Source organism: Lutzomyia longipalpis, chromosome 2 (genome assembly GCF_024334085.1).
Source record: "Lutzomyia longipalpis isolate SR_M1_2022 chromosome 2, ASM2433408v1".
NCBI classification, from domain to species: Eukaryota; Metazoa; Arthropoda; class Insecta; order Diptera; family Psychodidae; genus Lutzomyia; species Lutzomyia longipalpis.
In genome coordinates, this window is record NC_074708.1 from 11,281,806 (window position 1) to 11,301,484 (window position 19,679).

The 19,679-nt window shown below is 33.3% G+C and overlaps 2 protein-coding genes across 6 annotated transcripts in view; one reads left to right on the forward strand and one right to left on the reverse strand.

Moving 5' to 3' along the window:
- The window catches only part of LOC129790699 (transmembrane protease serine 9-like), a 776,474-nt gene that overhangs the window by 679,605 nt on the left and 77,190 nt on the right, over window positions 1-19,679 (reverse strand). The window lies entirely within an intron of this gene.
- The window catches only part of LOC129790654 (fibronectin type-III domain-containing protein 3a), an 82,252-nt gene that overhangs the window by 13,767 nt on the left and 48,806 nt on the right, over window positions 1-19,679 (forward strand). The window contains exon 1 of one of the 5 annotated variants that reach the window (XM_055828262.1): window positions 9,338-18,033. The exons of 1 other annotated variant lie outside the window; for it this stretch is intronic. The gene's annotated coding sequence lies outside the window, so the exon portion shown is untranslated. Of the gene's footprint in view, window positions 1-9,337; window positions 18,034-19,679 lie in introns of those variants that run through there. 3 more of the 5 variants (XM_055828261.1, XM_055828263.1, XM_055828264.1) reach the window with 3 other exon arrangements.

Below are 19,679 nucleotides of genomic sequence, written 5' to 3' on the forward strand. Positions count from 1 at the left end.
TCGAGTAATAAAATCTTAGAGTTAAAATAATATTTATATTTTAAATTTATTTATTTTGCTAATTTATATAAAATAAAAAAAAACTGTATGAGAATGTAAAGTTAAAACTTCTGAAAGTAAAACAAGGATATAGGTAGGTACCTGTAAACTGTGAACCAACTGGGTTAACATTTTCGACAGGACATACAATTTATTACTCGTCGTGTAAAAAACTATTCAAAAAATGTCGGTTCTAATGCATTAACACACTGACGACGGGTAAAATACTTTCCAAAGGTTTTTTACGCGACATGTAACAATTAGTCACTGGCGTCCAGAAATGTTACCCGGTGGGACCATAGTGTGCTTATGTTCTTTGCACGCGTTATCAGAAAATATTTATTTGAGAGAATACTCACTTAAGTGAAACACAAATATTCTTTTAATATAAAATAATCGAAAACTAAACAATAAAAAAAAATAATATTCAAATTAAAATACAATTTAAATTTCAAAAATCTTTCTTTAAGATTTCACTAACTGTTGTATGTTGAACATCAAATTCAAGCTCACAGAACAGTCAGAGGAATAGTTTAAATGGTATGATATTGGTGAAGAGAATTTTTTGGACATATTTGGCATTTTTTTCTCATTCCAACATAACCGCACTTTTATATTTACGTGGGAAAAAGTCAGATTTATGGGATAATTTCAGTGAAAATCTCTCAGACGAGTTTCCTTTATTCTATTAAACATTAGGGGAGACCGGGGTAAAAATAGTCATTTTGGAATTTTCAAATGCCAATTTCTCCCAAAATATAAATCGGAAAAATCGGAAAAAATTAGGGTGCAAAGCGTTACCAACCTATAATTTTTGACAGTAATTTGGAGGTTATCCGATCAGTACTTTAGGAGTTAAAAATAAAAATAGATTTTTGGCCCATTTCCCAAACTTTTGCGTATTGAGAAAAACGCGTTTTCCGAAGTTTTCCTTCAGCAATTTTCCAATCTGATAATTTTTCTCACTAGCTGGGTTTGTGCAGAAAACGTTGCCAAGGTGTATTTTTCATTAATTTTTAATGATTTTTCTCTACAATTTTTTGAATCAAAACATACCCCTTGGGGTAGATCTAGTCATCCCATGTAAATCATATGGGAGATCGAAATTTTTGGCATATTTTCTATTCATTTGTTGCAAAATGGCGTGTTTGAGAAAATTGCAAAATTCTCTGTTTTAGTGCGTATAAAAGTGAAATTCCTTGCCGTGAATCAAAAGGTGAGAAGTTTAGCTATCAACTACTATCAATCTCTCAGGTGGAAAATCATTGGAAATGTCGGAAAATTCGACCGACTTTATTTAGCCAACTGGTGACTATATTTACCCGCCGCGTTTAAAAATAGTCAGAAGCGGAAGGGTTTAGGAAAAGCTCGAAAACTCATATTTCCCGTGGAGATAGAGAAAAGTGGTCTGAGACAAAGTTGTAGGCCAGGAAATTTCCTATAAGAATGACCTATCGAGGAAATTTTCTTGCCCTTGGGGAATCCTGCAGATAAGGATTTATGCAAATTGACTATTTTTACCCCGGTCTCCCCTATGTAGCATTTTTTTACCACAAAAATTAAATTGAGGTTATGTAAGAGGAAAATTTTCTTTTCGCAAAATATATAACCTAACTCACCCAAAAGTTTTACACGATGAAATTTTCCGCTATAAAACACTTAAAATTAAATTTCCATGTGAATTTTCAGCTAGAACATTATTTTATAGCCTAAAGGGAAACTTCTGGAAGCTTTTCTTTGCTAATTTATTCCATAATTCTCACTTTTTTCGGGCACCAGAATAAAAATTAGGTTATGTTGAAACGAGAAAATATACCAGATATGTCAAAAAAATTGCTTCACCATCCGTTCTGAACCATTTTGAGAATTTTCTAGCATTTACATTATTTTATATTAAAAATAAATGGTAATGATAACGTGAACGAGCAGGTTGATTTTTTTGTTCTAAAAATTAAGCAATTCTAGCAATTAAAAATGTACTGGTAAGCTGACCAAGCTTACGAGAGCTGTGTTTCTTTCAGTGTACCAATTTTGTGAGAGCAAACTGGAATGCGAATTAACTTAAATACGCGCAAAGTCGGGAAAAGTTGAAAAGTCATACCCTAAGAAATCTTTAGAAGGCCATATCTCGAGAACGGATCCATAGATTTTCATAAATTTTTTTTTGTTTGAAAGGTCTTGAAGTCAGCTATAACATATCGAAAAATGAAAAAAAATTATGTCGCCATTTTCGAAAAATTCGAGTTCGAAATTTTCGAAAACTTTGTTTTCGATTTTAACGCCTCTTGCGGTCATTTCTCGAAGTTGCAATGTTCTAGACATTTGTAGGGTTTCACGAAACCTTTCATTTGCGCTTGAGTTGATCGAAATCGGACTTGTAGAACCCAAGATATGACATGTCAACTTTGGAAGGCTATATCTTGAGAACGGATCCATAGATTTTCTTCATTTTTGGCAATGAGCTAGATAATATAGTCAGCTACAACATATCAAAAAATGAAGAAAATTTATGTCGCCGTTTTCGAGATATTCATCGAAAACTCATCAAAAATTTTGTTTTTGATTTTTGGCCCCCTAGCGGCCACTTTTGAAACTTCGGATGTTCTAGAGAGTTGTAGGGTTTGTTGAGATCTTTCTTTTGACCCCGGGTTGATCAAAATCGGTCAAGCCGTTTTCGAGTTATGGTCGATTTTCGATGAAAAATTGTGGCGGCCATATTGACTAAACGGCTTGACCGATTTTCGAAAATGAGGTATCGTTGGAAAGCTCTTGATGGCCCCTACAACATATCAAAATTTCAGATTTTTAGCTATTACAGGGGCTGAGATATAGCGAAAACAAAATTTTGAGGTTATTCAAAATGGCGGACGCGGGGGTGGGGGGTAAAATTTGACGTCATAATCTGACGTCTTCCAGTCGATTTTTAAACTTTGCCGTTTACCGCAAGTCTCTATCTATTACCGTTCTCTTGCAATTTATGGTTGAACCACGGCGGACGGCCGGCCGGCCGGCCAGCCGGCCGGACGGCCGGAAAAAAATTTTTTTGGCGCATACGTTTTTTGGAATGTGGGGACCCTAATTCGTGCTCATCCCAAGTTTGAGCCCGATCTGACGACTTTCGATTTTGCTCGGTACACAAAAGCTGTGTCTGAAAGAAACACAGCTAAAAACTAGAATATTCTAAATATCCTTCTACTTATTTCTTGTTTTTTTTTTTAATTTTTGAAAATTTTATTTCTCCTGACATGATATTTTTCATATTTTTTCTCTATAGGATAATAATATCTAAGTAAGAATGTTCTATTCGTTCTATTGTCGATGTCAAGATTAATAGAATAGAATATTCTAGATATTCCATTTTCTTGTCACTATCAATCTCAAATCATTTCAAATTGATTCCAACACATTTCAGAAGTTTAATAAATAATTTATTAATCATATATGAATACCTCACGAGTCAGCAATCAAAATTGGCTGAAAAAATGTTGGAGAAGTTTTCCTACCGGGTAAATGTCAAACGCAAAAAGAGTGGCAAATTGTTACAGCGTATAGAATTGAGAACTGTCAGTGGACGCCGATGTGCGTCAAGCCGTCCTGCAAAAAATTGTATAAATTAAAAAGAAAATAATTTTTAAGATTTTGACTGTTTTATTCAAGTTTAATTTTAAGTAAATTTTAATATTTTTTTAAAGTGTTGAAGAAGATTTTATGAAAAATAATTAAATTTTTTAAATATTAATGTAATTCGACTTATTGTAGAAAAACTTATTCAATTAAAATATTGCAACAGCTAGAACTCTATGGATCTCATACGTTGTATACAGTCAATGATGGTATTGTCTTTTGGGGGTTTTGTTCATGGTGGATCACAAGTTTGAAGACCTTTTGAAATTGTACATCCTTTTACATCCTAACAGTAGAATTTCGCAAAAGTCAACAACCATATACGTGGTAAACCGAAATTCGAATATATTTCTCCGCCTGGGAGAGTTTCTATCAATTCCTCAAGCTTGCTAAATGGTATATTGTTTCCATCCTCAATTAATTGTCTTGCAGAGTTGGCTTCAATTTTCACTTTTGCCGAATTGCATTACAAACGTATACGGAGTGGTTGGAGCAGGGGGCGGGGGGATGGGGTGGGCAGAAGTAATATGGTAAACCAGAGTGCAATGTATTTCGCTCTTTTGCCTCTCATCTCTTTTGGGATAATGTGTAAATTTCATCGCTTGTCAGATTTTGGGAAACTATTATTATTTCCATACATATATTCTATGGACTTTGTATATATAGTTGGGAATGGTGCAATTGTCCAAAGAAGATGGTGTCCAGTGCCAAAATCAGTTTTATACATTACTTCTGCACTCCTTTTTTTTCGTCTACCATTTCTTGCTCTTTTGGGGTGCGCTTCATGTTGCAATTTTCTATTTTGTTTTCGTGTGAGCTATATATTACCCCCCTTCTCTCTCCCCACAGAAAAAACACCAAAAATATATACACAAAATATAAATTTACTCTGCCTCTCTTGCTCACACTTCAAGGGACTTGTTTTTTTTTTAGTTTTGTGCGCAAACTTTTGTATATATGCATGTGCTTCTCTCTGGGTTTTTTTTGTGGGAAAATTTATACAGAATGACATGTTAAAATAGATTTTTAAATTGTTTGAATTGTGGAGGAAAAATGGGGTCAAAGACCGAATAAAATACATTAAAGGGGGATGAATAAATAAATTTTTATTGTAAAGTGCATTTATAGTTTTTAGCATAATATTATAGAGTTTTCATGCAATCTCACACAACGCATTGATGCTTTACTTCTTCATTTGCAATTATGTATGTAGCATTTAAGCATTTATTGTCTTACATATGCAATTTAAGGGGGAAATGTAATGTGTAGCAACGCAATCACAAAAAAAGGAGGGAAAAAAATTGTGGAGAATAAGACAAGAAAATTGAGACAGTGAGATGAAGCTGATAGACAAGGAAGATTAAATGTGTCTGGTAAAATAATATATAATTCTTTTTAGTGCTATTAATTAAATAAGAGAGCATAAGTAACCATCATTGTGGTCTTGTGACACCATTTTCTTTACTCAATTTCCTCCCAACTGGTCTGTGTGTGATGAAATACAACAATTTTTTTCTTCTCATACAAAGAATATTTTAAATGTTTTTAACAGAGTCATAGACTTTATTTTTCTTTTACTCTGAAATTTATATCAGTCAAATAAAATTTCCAATAAAATTGAAAATAATATTCAAATAGTTAGGATTCTTTTTCAATAAATCTCGTTTATTGAACGCACAGTCTTCGTTTTTTTTTTCTTCTTCATCTCATTTCTTGGAATAAAAATTTCTTTCACCTTCTTCCGTATTTATGCTTCTGGCTGAGATTTTTTTTTCAACATGTTTTTCATCCTCATTCTGGGTGGGATCAGAATACAATGTTTTTTTTTTTCTTCGTGGCTTTACTTTTGAGCCGTGTTGTGTATAAAACGAATAGCAGGTGATTTTTGATTTTTTTTATACAATATATTCAAAGAGATCGTACAATGACCTCATTTTCTTCAACACCGCATCATCCATATGTTGGGTACTACACAGAGCATCAAATATTCAAGATGTTACTTCAAGGAAGAGAAAATTTAAAGTGGAATGTGAAGCGATGAGATGAGAGAGTATATAATTGTCGTATTGATGGGGTTTTTCTCGCCCAATAAGGAAAAGCTAATAGGGTTGGGGCATGGAGAAGAGCTTATAATGCGAGAATGGGAAAATGATGGAAAATTGTTAGGAGAGAAAACTTCTAACGGATATTGAATTATTACCTACTTCTTTTTGCTGCTGCGTGAGCTTCAACTTGATGGGCTGTAGCAAAATTATGTAAGTTTTCTCTATAATGTGAAGGGGTATAAACTATTGCTGCTCTGCTGTATATTTAATTGATTTATTTTAATAACATATATTTAGAAAAAAAAATCGTGAGTCTCAACTCTAAAGTATATGTATTGTTTATAAACTTGAAGAATTTATGTAAAGTTTTCTTGAGAACTGTTCTTTTGACGACATGAAGTATGTTATATTACTTCGTGACTCTTCTCTGGGAAATGATAAAAAGACTTTTCCATGTAGTAAAACACATAATTAAATTTTAATTAAAATTATATTTCATTTTATTCATGATTTACAACTAAATGTTACGAAAATTGAAAGAGACAAAGTTTCAAGAGGTGGCAAACAACTTTAGTGTGAGTCAGGGGGAGATATAATTTTCAAAGTATTTTCTCATTCATTAAATTCCATCCCATTCATCTCTATGGGATGCCATTGTCACGAATTTATTTTCTCCTTTGTCACATACACAAACTTTTTGTAAAAGAAAAAAAATGTTCGTTTAAATGTGTGTAAAATGTTGCGTCGTCTTATTTGTTTGTTTGTTTGATAAACTTCCGGATTAAGAAGCGGAACTCTCTTATCGAGACTCAATGAGAAGAGAATGCGAGATTCTAATTCCACCACACTATATATGATACAATATGCTATATGGCATTGGTTGTGACAATAAGTTGTGGGAGAGGAAAAGAACAGAGTTTGAGTCTCTGTGATTTTTTTTTATTAAATATTTTCTTATGGACATTATTCTTCGCGGTAAATTTTGTACTTTGCCAGGTAATACCACAAGAATATGTGGTTACATGCTTAGCAAATGATGTATTATAGGATATAGTGTGTTGTTTAAAATTACAAATGCCGTGAGTTGCACATTAGATGTTTCAAAATGCTCCATATTTCTCATACAATGTTGAGGGCTAGTATATGCTCTGTGTGTAGTATGTTCTATGTTGAAATTCCACTGCAAATTCCATCATTTCCCTTCTTTAGCTCCTCTCATATACTTGTTTGCTTCGTTGCTCGCGATTGTCATCATCATCATCCGTTGCTGACACACCAATTTCCTCATCTTGCCATCCCATTTGAGTCTGTTTCGTCTCAATTTTTCCATCTTCCTCCTCTACTCACTCCACAGCCACAACTGCTGGTTTTTTAGTCCACTCAATGAATGATGAAAAGTCTTGGCTAATTTTTCAATCTAACCAGCAAAAGGGTGTTGTCTCCTTTTCAGGAGTCACTTCCTCTCTAATGAATAACGCCCCTTTTTTGCCATTTTCTTTGCCATAGACGCAAAAGGGTTTTCATTTGAAGAAAAGTATGGGGACTCATCAATTTAAAAGTGTGTACAATTTCTCAAGTGACTGACTGTGAGTTATTTGGCGAATTTTGCCCTCCTATCCTTTCCTCGAGGCACGATCCCATGTACAAAACGTTCACAGTAAATGTATAACCTTTCTCTTGCATTTTAACACTTTGGTTTTTTTGCCCCCTTGTTGTGTGTTCATAAAGAATATTTGAAATTCCTTGCAATTTTCTTATGTGACTCTCACACTCGGTGCTATTTTTTTCTCTCTTGCATACTCCTCACACGCCAAGAGTTATTGGCAAGGTAACTGGTGAGGAGGCAATGTTACACTGAAATTGTGGAAGGGTTAGAAAGAGACGACAAAGAAGCAATGCAGAGAATTTTATTGAATTGTCTGATTCGAACCATTTATTAAAATCATCTTTAAGAAATCATTTAAGGATTAAGGACATGGTGATGTGTTGCAAAGGATGAGTTTTGTATTGAAATTCTCTAAATTTTCCTTCTCTATGTCTTCTTCTTTCTTAATTAACGTGTTGCAAACGAGACACATCATTGTGTTCAACATTCACTGCTGAGCAGTTTAACATTCTCAACATATGATGGGCGTCATACCATAAGCTATAAGTAATAGGTTTTCAGTGTGGTTTAAGAAAACTATGGTACTGCTTTATTCTCGCATGGTATGTACCAATGCTAGTCTCTGCTGTAGAGCGAGCAATAAAATTAAGCACAATACATTTAATTCCTCGTTGCATGCGCTGAAAAGAGTCGCATAGTTATAATAAGAAGTTTTATGCTGCTGTAATACTCGCAAGAGTTAACTCTTGGTCCGATTTACAAAATGCATTATTGGTCGGGGAAGATGATGGTGGATGGAAAGAGAGAGAGAGAGAGAGAGAGAGAAAAATTGTGAAGGAGGGAGAATGTCATGTATATACATAAATTTTTCACGATTGTGTATGTTGGAATGGAAAAGCTATGTATGCGATGAGGAGGGAATAAGGGGGGTAAGGAGGGGAGCAGTGAAGAAATAAAGAAGAGAAAAAAAGTTCTCCTTCAGCAAAAGAATATAAAACGTACAATAATAATTTCTTCGACTGTGTGTTTGTGCCACACTCGAAGCAGCAGAGCGCCAAGAAGTGACTGGATGTGGGGTTCATGTCTCGGTTCTTCAATGTAGGTTGATAACCTCTCCAAGAATTTCTCTCATCCACAACGCGAGAGGTTTTTTTTTTACTTCTTCTTCTCTTCTCCATTTATTACATTAAACTTTAGTTATTTCGTTAGTTGCTTGTTCATTTATATTTATTTATCATCACAAAATGTTTTATTAGTTAGTTGCGAATTGGGGAAAAATCGATTTTTACTTAAGAGTTTTACCACAAAGTTTGTCTGTAGTGGAAAATATGATATATATATAGAAAGGGAGGCATAAAATATGTGGGTTATATGTTGTTGATGGAACGTTTTCCAAAAAATTCGCAGAGATCTCATTTTGGGAAGAATTTTAGAAGTACAATTAGCTCATTTGATGGATTTAATGTAAATAATTTATAGGAATTGATTAAAGAAGCTAAGACAGACGGAGGTTAATAAACTTAAACGAAAGCTTATAAGGAAAAGCTCAAAATTATATAGGTAGTCTAATGAAAAATTTTAGCTAAATATGTTTTTAATTAAAAGGATTTTTAACATTTTTGTTCTGTTTCATTGGAAAAATTATGATTTCCAAGCATTTTCTACGAGCTCCAATCTCCCCCAGCATATTAATGATTTTTTTTGTTATTTATATTTGTATATTACAAAAGTGTTCAGAATCTTATATAAACTTTTTATCATAGCTTCATTTTTGGCTTCAACGAAGGTAAAAATTAGTTTCATTGAAAATTTAATTAAATATATAAAGAAACTGTTTTTCTGTGGTATAATGATTTTCTAGTTCAATAGCTTGAAATTAGTTTCAGTTAGAATAATTAATAGAAATTAAAAGAGAGAGAAGGTAAATGCGAGTTCTATGGCAAATCAATTGCTCATTTTATTTTTTTACAATTGAATGTCTTTTTCCTAAAGTTTAGAAAAAGAAGTTTTTCAATCATTTTCAAATCAGGAGGGAAGTTTTAAAATTTGTAAAATGAACATGAAGTTGTATTTTACACAATTTATTGCAAATGAATGGTGTCTCACATTTTAAACTTGTACAAATCGCTTTATTATTAACAATGTGTTACATTTAAGTGAAAAAATAAACAGAAATAGCATGAATTGCAATTTGCCATTTCTACTTTGCACTCTCTCTCCATTGCAGAAAATGCATTTTAAATGGAATTCCATATGTTGTTTAGGATGGTGGCTACAATAATGATTTTGTAGCTATGTTATGTACAGTAATGTAGGTATTCATATATATATTTTCAATGAAATACCAAAATAGGTGAGTTTTTAAAATTAGGTGTGTGTACGTCGCGCATGTAAAGTTTTTTTTGACACGAATAGTGGGGGGGAGGGCATGTTGTGTGTGGCAGAAGGTGGGAAAAAGTTTAATGGTGGCTACAGAGTAGTAATTTTACTTGTTGCTGCATCTATTGCATACTGAATGGATAAAGAGTTGAAAAAGACAATTTGAGTTTGCAACATTTGCAGCATTTGTATGCAATTCTATTGCAATGTTCTGTGTGGAATAAGTATGCTTTCTGTGTGTCCCAGAAGAATGTGTAATTAAAAGTTTGTGTGGACACACAATTTTTTTTATTTTTCTTTAGTTAGTAACACGAATACAGCATTTTTGCAAGAATGCAAATATTGATGGATTTTGGACATTTTCAGCAAATTCTATTTGAGTTGTTTTAGTGGTTCTTAATGTTTGTTTATGTAAAATTTCTCTTTGCTGAGAGCAAATATTTTTTTAGGTCGTAAAGTAAAGTGCAATAAATTAGCAATTTTAGTTTTTTTCCATCAGGATCTTGAAAAAACTTATAAAATTATTTTTTTTTGCAAATTGAGATGAAAATCTAGAGAACTTTCTGCCTATAGTTTCAATGAAAACTTAAATGAACTCATGGACATAAATTAAATTTCTTTACTCCCGCACCTTACAAAACTATGCATGAATATTAACTAAAATTCCACGAAGAATCCTATGACGTTCGGTAGCCAAGGACGTCAGACTAATTTTCATTGATAGTTGATACTTAAAGGCGCCTCTATCCACGATGCAATTCTCCAATTAATATTCTCATTGAAGCCGCTAGAGATTTAGGAAAGCATTTAGGTGGGAATTGAAAGAGCAACATATTTTGCTGATGAAATGAATTATTAGAAAATGGAACATTATTATTGTGAGAGAGCATTTGCAATATGGGAATTATGAGCAATAGTTTCGCGTTATTTTCAATCAAACACAATTTATTAATAGATTCAATCAATGGAAGATGATGCAATAGGTTGAAAAAGGAAAGCCAATTTGAATGTTTTTTTTCCCTTTCGATACACCAAGATAAATTTTTGATGATAAAAAGAGATTAGACACGGAGTGTGATTGGTAATAAGAGTTAATGAACTTTTTCACATTACATTTGTTTGTATAACGAAGCACATCCATATTTTTTTCTGCATGGAGATTTCTCTGTTTTTTTTGCTACCCTTTTATCCCTTGAAAAGTCTATTAAAGTTTTTCTCTTAAATTTAATTTTTCCACAAACATTGAGAAACAAAGACGTTTTTTTTGCAATATAAAACATCATCAAAGGCTAGTTTTTTTTTGTTAAGCTGACTAACCTCTTCTAAGAAGGTTTAAAAGGGTTCTTTTTGTTTTAACCAAATGTCGTTATTTTTTTTTTCAAAGAAAATGTGTCCTTTTCGCTACTAAGCAGGAAGTATATAGGTAAATATCTATAATATTTTGTTTGACAGCAACGCAGAGAGAAAGAGATCTCACTTCACAAATAAATTGCGCCAATCTGGTAAAATAATATGGTATGAAATTTCAAGTATTTTACTTGGAGACTTGCATACTTTGAGTGCGTGGTCAAATTACGCAATTCTGACATATAATTCATATTATTACATTTTTTTTCTCTCGTCAACATTCACCACTATCGTGACTTATTCGACAAAATCATACCTCCACAAGAGAGTGATGGGGGGGGGGGAGGCGAAGAGAATGTCGAAGCGGTTCTGTGAGAAATATCCCAAAGCTGTTGAGAAAATTTTTATTTTGGATTTTTAATTTTAATTAATATTTGTTTTGGTTTTTAAACACTTTCAAATTTTTATTAATTTTTTTCTTGAAAAAATCTTTGTAAGGATCTGGAGGAAATGGAACCCTTTGGAGAAAATTTGCTTTAAAAAATTGCATTTTGTACATAAGATTGATGCACATACTTTACATTATACTTACTGGAAGAGAGATTTAATAAACACTGCTTGAATGAATGGAGGCATATATAACGAAAGAGGTGAGTGCAAAAACAATGGAAAATTGCTGACTTTCATGTAAGAAATTGATCTGTGAGAAAAATCCAAAACTGCAATCCTTCTCACACAATTTGATGATTTCCTCACATCTCTGGTTGGTAAAATCCATATATCGTGTGGCTCACATACCGAGAGTTTTGCTGCCATGTAGCCTGTGAGATTTCGTGTGGTGGTGGCTTAAAATCACTTCTTTGGGTTGCTTTTTGCAAAAATATAAAATGCTCTCTTGCAATGTATAAAATGTATGTAATGGTTCAAGATGGAGAGTGAGAGAGAAATACAATCCAAAGACATACAGCTCGCGAAGTAAATGTATGTACAAAGCAAAAAAAAAATAACTGTGAGCCAGCAATTCGAAGAAAATTGTTGTGTTGCTGCTGCCTCGTTGGTTTGTGGATTGCCTGTCGAATTGGTGAACCGTGATCGCGAGTTTTTCTTCTTTTTTCCTCTTTTTTTTTTGTTTTGCACCAAGATGAAGAGGGCAAAAGCTGCGGAGGAATGGGTAAAAAAAGAAACTAAATATGAGAGAGAAACTCCGCATCGATGAGAAGTTGGAAATAAAACACAAAACCGGAGGTGAACGACTAGCGATGACAATCACCAAAGCACGACAAGAAATTTGCAATCACTTTTATAATTATTACTATTTCATTTCATATCTCACCGCAATATACCATTTGTCAACCATGTCACAGAGATAATTTCAATATACTCCATAGAATGCTAACCAATGATCCCCGCAGTAGGTTGCAAGTGCTTTTTGTGACCTTCTATAGATAAAAAAAAACACAACTGAGGTGTATATTACTGATTTGTCCGTTCTGCTGGTATGTTGGCATGGTTATGTACAAATTAGGCTTTTGCACCGTATATACATACATATATTGTAAAAGAATGCTGAAACTCTTCATTAGCTAGTCACGAGAGGTTTTGTGCATGATGAACTATCCACTTGATGGTAATTCTCTCATAGTTTCTAATTTGAACATTCAAACAAAGAAGTCACCAAAAAAATGTATCCAAACCACATAACAATGCGCAAGAATAGTGCATATTTTAACATAAATTCCTTTTTTTATATAGCAAAAATTAAATGTAAATGAGAACCATATTACACCGAAAAATCAGGTCCAGCGACGTCTCGATTTTTTTTTCATTTGATACAGGATCTCTATGACAAACAAGATATAAATTTAAGAGAACTTCATTTATGCTAAAGCTTTTGTTGAGAAAAAAATCAAGACTTGTCTTATAAAATTATTACCTATCATATATTTTTTAATTCTAAGAATAAATGACAAGAAGATTTCAAGATAAATTAAATAAAATCCTGGAAGATTCAACCATAGCCGGTATTAAGTTATCTCTTTAATTGAATACTTTTTTATCGTTTACATTATTTCAAACTCAGTCAGCAATTATTGTGTGGTGTTAATCCACATTATGATATGTATGTTACATACATACATATTCATAAAAATTCAGATGAGTCAATAACAATGAATGACATCCAAAGTTCATAAATATGTCTAAAGACATTATATTATGCACTCAATCGACAAAAGATTCATGGTATTAATCAATTTTCTCGGATTTCTCTCCCATTTTATTGTTTATTGTGAACTCTTGAGATTTTTTTTTGGCATCATTATAAGTTTATCATTATTACGATGTTATTAAAAGTCCAGTGTGTTGTATGATAAGAAATTTCTGGGTAATTTCGGTGCGAGTGATCTGTTTTTGTGTACACAAAGAGCGATAGTTGGACATTTGCAATGAGACCGGGGAGAGAAAAATATGTGAGAAATTGCCACATCAATCTGTGTGTGGTTTTCCCCACCAAAGCTATAAACAATAACGATCACGTTGTGATAGAATATTATGAAAATTTTATTTTTTTCTTTTACCATTTTTTTTTCGTTATGCTAAGAATTTGTAGTGAGGTCGCAGAAGTAGAACAAAAAGTGCTGCGTGTGTCTCTTGACTATATGTATGTACAATATAAAATATATATTCCTTCCATCTCTGTCACTCCTCGACTCTATGATTATCATGTTGAAAGCCAAACTAAATGGGAAATGACGTGCTGTATTTAAAGGCAGTGCCTCTGACATAATGCTGTTGAATTGACATTTTCAAGTTGATCATGTTTCGTGAATTTTTATTTTCTTCATAAGTCTGGTGTGAGTCACATTTTTTTGTTGTTAACTGGGTAGATTCTTTTTAATCAATTGGTGAAAGAATGCCAAAAGAACCATGACAGAGTGGCTTATTTTGCTGAGGAATTTGAGAGTTTTCAATCAATTTTAAGTGCAATAAAATCGTTTTTTTTTAAATAGGCATTTGAATAGATTCAAAGCGTTTAAAGGGGGTGAAAATTAAAGAATTAATTTAATTTATTATTCAATTTTCCAGTTGTTGAGCATTTTTTAGTCGGTTAAAGCATATAACTCGATACAATGTAATTTTAAGAAGTAATATTCTGTAAAATCGGTCGGGCATGGTATCTATACCATTGATTGAAACGATTGAGAAGGAAGAACGGAAGGAGGTAAAAGTTTTAAAAAATGATAATAAAAGGTTATGTATCCATGGGATTCGAACTCAAGTGATATGCATCAGTAGACTAGCTTCTAGCGACTACACTATCGCAGTAGAATAATAAAAAAGATAGTTCTTATAATTTTAGTAATAAAAATTAATTTTTAATTTATAAATTTATTGGTTTTTAATCAATTTTTATTTGAGAGACTCATTATTCAAACTCATTACTATATGTATGTATATATATAGGTAATGCACAAACGGTGAAGCGGCCGTAGGGTCCTAATGTGAATGGTAAAAGACAATATTTTACTTTCTGATACATGAAAAGAGATTAAACTTTTATAGAGGCTATAATGAGAAAAAATCACTAAATTTCTTGTAAATGTTTGCTGAAGCAATTAATGTTTTTTTTTGCCTTCTTCTTTCTTTGTCTTGAATCTTACTATGTGGCACCAAAGATCATCCGAAGATGCTCTTTTGGAAGAAGATGTGCTAATGGTGAAAAGTGATTGAATATTCCAGGTTGAAGAAGGAGGAGAAAAAAAAGAGAGAGATGATGTTGTATGAGAAGCTGTGCATGCATTCACGTTTGATCCCTTTAAATGCTACACGAGGCCCTTTAAAGGTGAATTTAAAGGGCACAACCATCTAATACAGATGATCAATGACTCCACTTGTTTCTCCTCTTGCAACTTCTTTTCAATTCACTTTATGTGCATATTTCATGGTAGTAGTTTAGTTTGTTGTAAACTGAAATGATTTCTCTTTTCTACTTCCCTTTTTTTCTCCCCTCTCGAAGGGCATAAGAATAAAAAAAAAGTCTAAATGTACATTGTTCATCGAAGAAGGAATTTGAAAAAAAAATAAAGAAAATAAAAGATGAAAAAAAGACATGAGAGAAATAATATATGTCCAAGAATGGGAAATAACTCCGAAATGCATGCGTGGCTTTTTCTTGTTCTTCAACATGGAGAGAATGAAATGGAATGGAACTCACAAATACATTTTTACCGCAGTGTTGAGACAAACATTTTTATTTTAATAATATATGTAGGTATATAGCTACATATATATGGTATAAAATACATCCACATATATAGTGCGCGCCTGGTTGTGATTTGTGTGAGATTTTCCATTCGCGAGATTTCACATACAGCATAGGGCAAACAGCAAAAATGCTATATGCGGAGAGGATGGTGAAAAAGAAGTGTAATTATAATATATCGAGGACGTTGGCAAGAGATTTCTCTCTCTGTGTCGTGCCTTGTTGCCAATCAACATTTTTGCATTGTTGGCTGAATTGGCGATCGTCGCGATCACTCCCTCCCGCGGGTTTGCTGTTTTTGGAATGAGGCGAGAGAGAAATCTCCTCCATCACTGTAAAGAATATAATGAGGCTCAATGGGAAGAAGAGTCTGCATGATATAAGAGCTCACAGTATATATGAGATTCAATTGAAACAATTTTCTATGATGCGCGATGCCTTAAGGAGATGCTTAGGCAGTGTGTGGAGAAGATTTGGAGTGATCTTTTCCTCCCTGTGATCACACAACTCTTCACACCCACCCAACCCCCTTTCATCCACGTCAATGTGGGTGATCGCGCACGGTATTTGATGGTGTGTACATGATGATGTCTTACAATTTTCAAACAACTACTGCTGAATGGTTTTTGATGAAGAAAAAGAAGAAAAAAATCCACTAAAAAACGGTATTTAAAGCTTCTTCGAGTTCTCGTATGAGAGCTTTGTGCTCTGTGTGGAAATGTCGATTGGTAATGGATTGTCGGTGTGTGTGCGCGCGCGCGAGAAACGCGATCGACGATCGTGCCGATCATTCACCACGCAAACCATTGAAAAAGAAAAATATGTGTATATAACCATCTCTTTGGGCTTCTCTCATAAAGGATTTCATTCGATGGAATGTGATGCTGTGAGCTAAGATGTTGGGCAATATAGGAATCTGGTGAAGCCAGAGTGGAGATCATGTTGAGAAAATATCCAATGATCGGGGTGATCGTGAGTGTATTTGACATGCGAGAGAGCATTGGGGGGTAGGGGCAAAGAGCTTCGTGTGGTGTGTGATTATGAAGAAAGGAAAGCCTCAATTGTGGCTCTCGTTGATTTGTGTATGGTGTACTTCTCATCTCGTTGATCATGGGGATTGGCGGAGTGAGAAGTGATCGTACAGAAAGATCGCTGCTATATATATGTACAAATATATGTAGTAGATATGTATACATATTGGTTTTCTGGAGGCAATGTGAAGTTGGCAACATTTAGAGATGAAAACTCTTGAGAATCCCACTAAAGTGGCCAATAGAATGGAATGTTGAACTGTTTGAGGCAAATAATTAAGAAAAGTTCTTTTTTTTTTTAATTTAAAAAGAACAACGATCATTGAATCAAATTTTGCTCGCGTCAACAATTGGATACCTATACAACATAACTACATATGTGTAGTATTGGTGGAAGCACAGAGTGTGAGCTTTTTTTTCTCAGAGTATTTGATGGCATCAAAGAGAGAGTGTACGGGTAAAATGTTGAATGAGAAAGATGGCATGAAATTTCAGATGGAATTTCTGGAAAAAAAAGTGCCAAAGAGAGAGACCAAAATGTGTTGTAAAAGACACGAAGAAGTGAGGGAATTGTAAAGGGGGGTACACCTTGTTTGTGTGATGTTTTGGCGAGGGGGAACCTCTCGCGGCTTCCACTCACCCAACAACCACATATGTATGCTATCGCGCGGTGCTACATATGAGGAGAGCGTTGAATGTATGGCAAATGGGAACTTATAAAAAGCCAGAATTAATACTAAAAGTTTGAAATAAAATGCTATGAGATACATGCAACATTTTAACACACAACATTACTATACACACATTGACTGGAAAGGCGCGGGATGGTGCGTTGTATTTGTGAACAACATTCCAATGTTTCTTCATCACCAGCCAAGTGAGGCCAGCCAGCACAAGAGGCAGTAGTGCGATTTTAACTTTCCTCCTAGATGGTTATTTGTGTTTTTGAATAACTTTATTTTGCTGTATTGAGAAGAGTATAGTTGAATTTTTCTTTTAAAAATATCTTTTTTTTTGTACATTTTGTCTCTCTAATAAACACCCCCTAAATCCTAAAAAAAAAGGAACAGTACTCCATCAAGTGGTGCGCATAAATTGTGCTTGTAAAGAAAGAAGAAGAAAAAAGTGCGGAGAAATTTCTCTCTAAATGCCGCGATTTTTTATACCTTTCTAGTTAATACGTCTTGTGGTTAATTACATGTAAATTACCTTCTATATTTTTTATTTTAGTTAATTTTGTTTTCAAAAGAAAAACAAAGTTACCAACTCTTAAAAGGATATTCTGACTTCATAAGTATCGTGCTTATATTTTTAAAAGAATTTTATGAAAATTTTCAAAGGGAACTCTTAAAGCAAGGGGTTTCTAAGCTACATAGGATTATAAAGCAGAACTTTACTTGGAGTATAATTTTATTTCCCCGAGTGTTTTTTTTTTTGGAGTGAGAATTAGAGGGATAGAAGGTTTGGAATTGAGAATTACCACACGAAAAGGAAAGGGAAGTAAATAGTTAGGAAATTCTCAGTTTAAACTTTCATCTTTTGGAGTAAAAGGAAGAAGAAAAAAAGTGATTATTTTGTGATGTTTTGTGCATAAATGTGGACTTTGGATAGTGAAGAAATCAAGAAACTTTGGATGAAACTGGCAGGGGCTACTCAGCGTGAAAATCGGATGCACTAACAGCAGAGAACGGTAGCCTCACAGTAAAGGATTAAAAGCATTTTTTTTTGGGGCAAAATTTCATATTTAAAGCTTTTATGGATTTATGGACAATCTATAGCGAGCTTTATATTTTATGAAATATACGAAAGGGAGAAAAAAGTGTTTGTGTAAAGTTGATAGGGAGTGTATTCTGGGGGGGCTATAAACACATCCTCTTATCCCCTGAGAGATGGACTTTGAATATAATGGACTACTGTCCACAAAACACTAGGGACTCCCTGGAATAACAAGAGAACAAGCTCAAGACAAAAGGATCTCACACTAAATCTATATATTATAATGTATTGTTCAATATGAGAATATAATGTAAAACATTATTCTATTGAGTGTCGAGGAAAATGATTTTATTTTCCCTCTCTCTCTCTCTTTCCTTTCCTCCTCAAGATGAGGGATTGGGGATATTGCGATGGCGTATACAATACAGTATAGAGAGTCTCCAAATGGAGCAAAAGCAAAATTTTGTACAATGAAAGGAGTGTTTGAACAATATAATAGTTGAATTTCCCACATCCGTCTTGATTTTGTTGGAGCTTTCGATGGATGTGTGTTGGTTTTCTCAAGCAAGAGGCATTCAAAAGAAATTTCGCGCAACATTCGAGAGAGTTTCCAATTGGAGTGTTTGGCGGGGTGGGGTGAATTTTGTAGAAATTAGAAAGGCATAAAATAATTGAATTTCAAGTGTTTGGTATTCTTGGTGCTTTCAATAATCTCGATAAATGCGTGCAGTTGCTACATGAAAATTTTCCATATACATAATATCCATTTTAAATGCTCTGTACATAACAAGCTATTTTCCCGCAATCTTTGTGCAAAATCACCGCCACACTGAAAATCTACTTTCGAACTTTGGATAAAATGTGTGGATATGAAAGAATTGGGCGACAAGATGTGAGAAAAGACGAAATAAAAGACAAAAAAAAGAAAATTATTCTCAATTTTAAATTCATTAGAAAACAGTTTGATTTTAGGAAACATGAAAACTGTTTTGAAAATTAAAAAACGTTCATTATTTTTAACAAAATAGTAAATATTATAATAAAATTGAAAATTATATAAATGTTTTAAAATGAAACTAAATCTTTAGCCTGACAAGAGACCTAATCTTTTATTTTTTCTCCCTTTATTAAACTAAAACAAGATTAGCAATATTAAAAAAAAAACTTCTTAAACCTATTTTAGTATAGCAAAATTTCTTCAGCTCTATTTTGAAAAAAAAAAAACTTTTATAACACAAACAAGAGCTTAATAAAAGCAAAACGTAACCATCCTATGTTGTGGATAAAACTTTCATGGATATTTTTCACACGTTAAAAAAAAGAATAAAGTAATATGAAGGAATAAATTCTGTTTTCACTGTAAAATTACAAAATGTGTGTTGTATATTTCTTAATTCTCTTGCATTTTTGTGGTATGCTTCCCAAGTTTTATTATTATTTTTATTGTGGCACTTGTGTAAATTTCCTCTGTGAAGTTGCTTCTATATTTTCTCTTCACTATATAGTATATTTTCTTATTATTCCTGCTGTACTTGTTGCAGTTGCTACTTCTGCAAATAACCAATGCTGCTGAAACCTCACTCTGTTGAGGGGGACAAGAGATTGAAAAGAATTAACTAGTTGCCATAAAG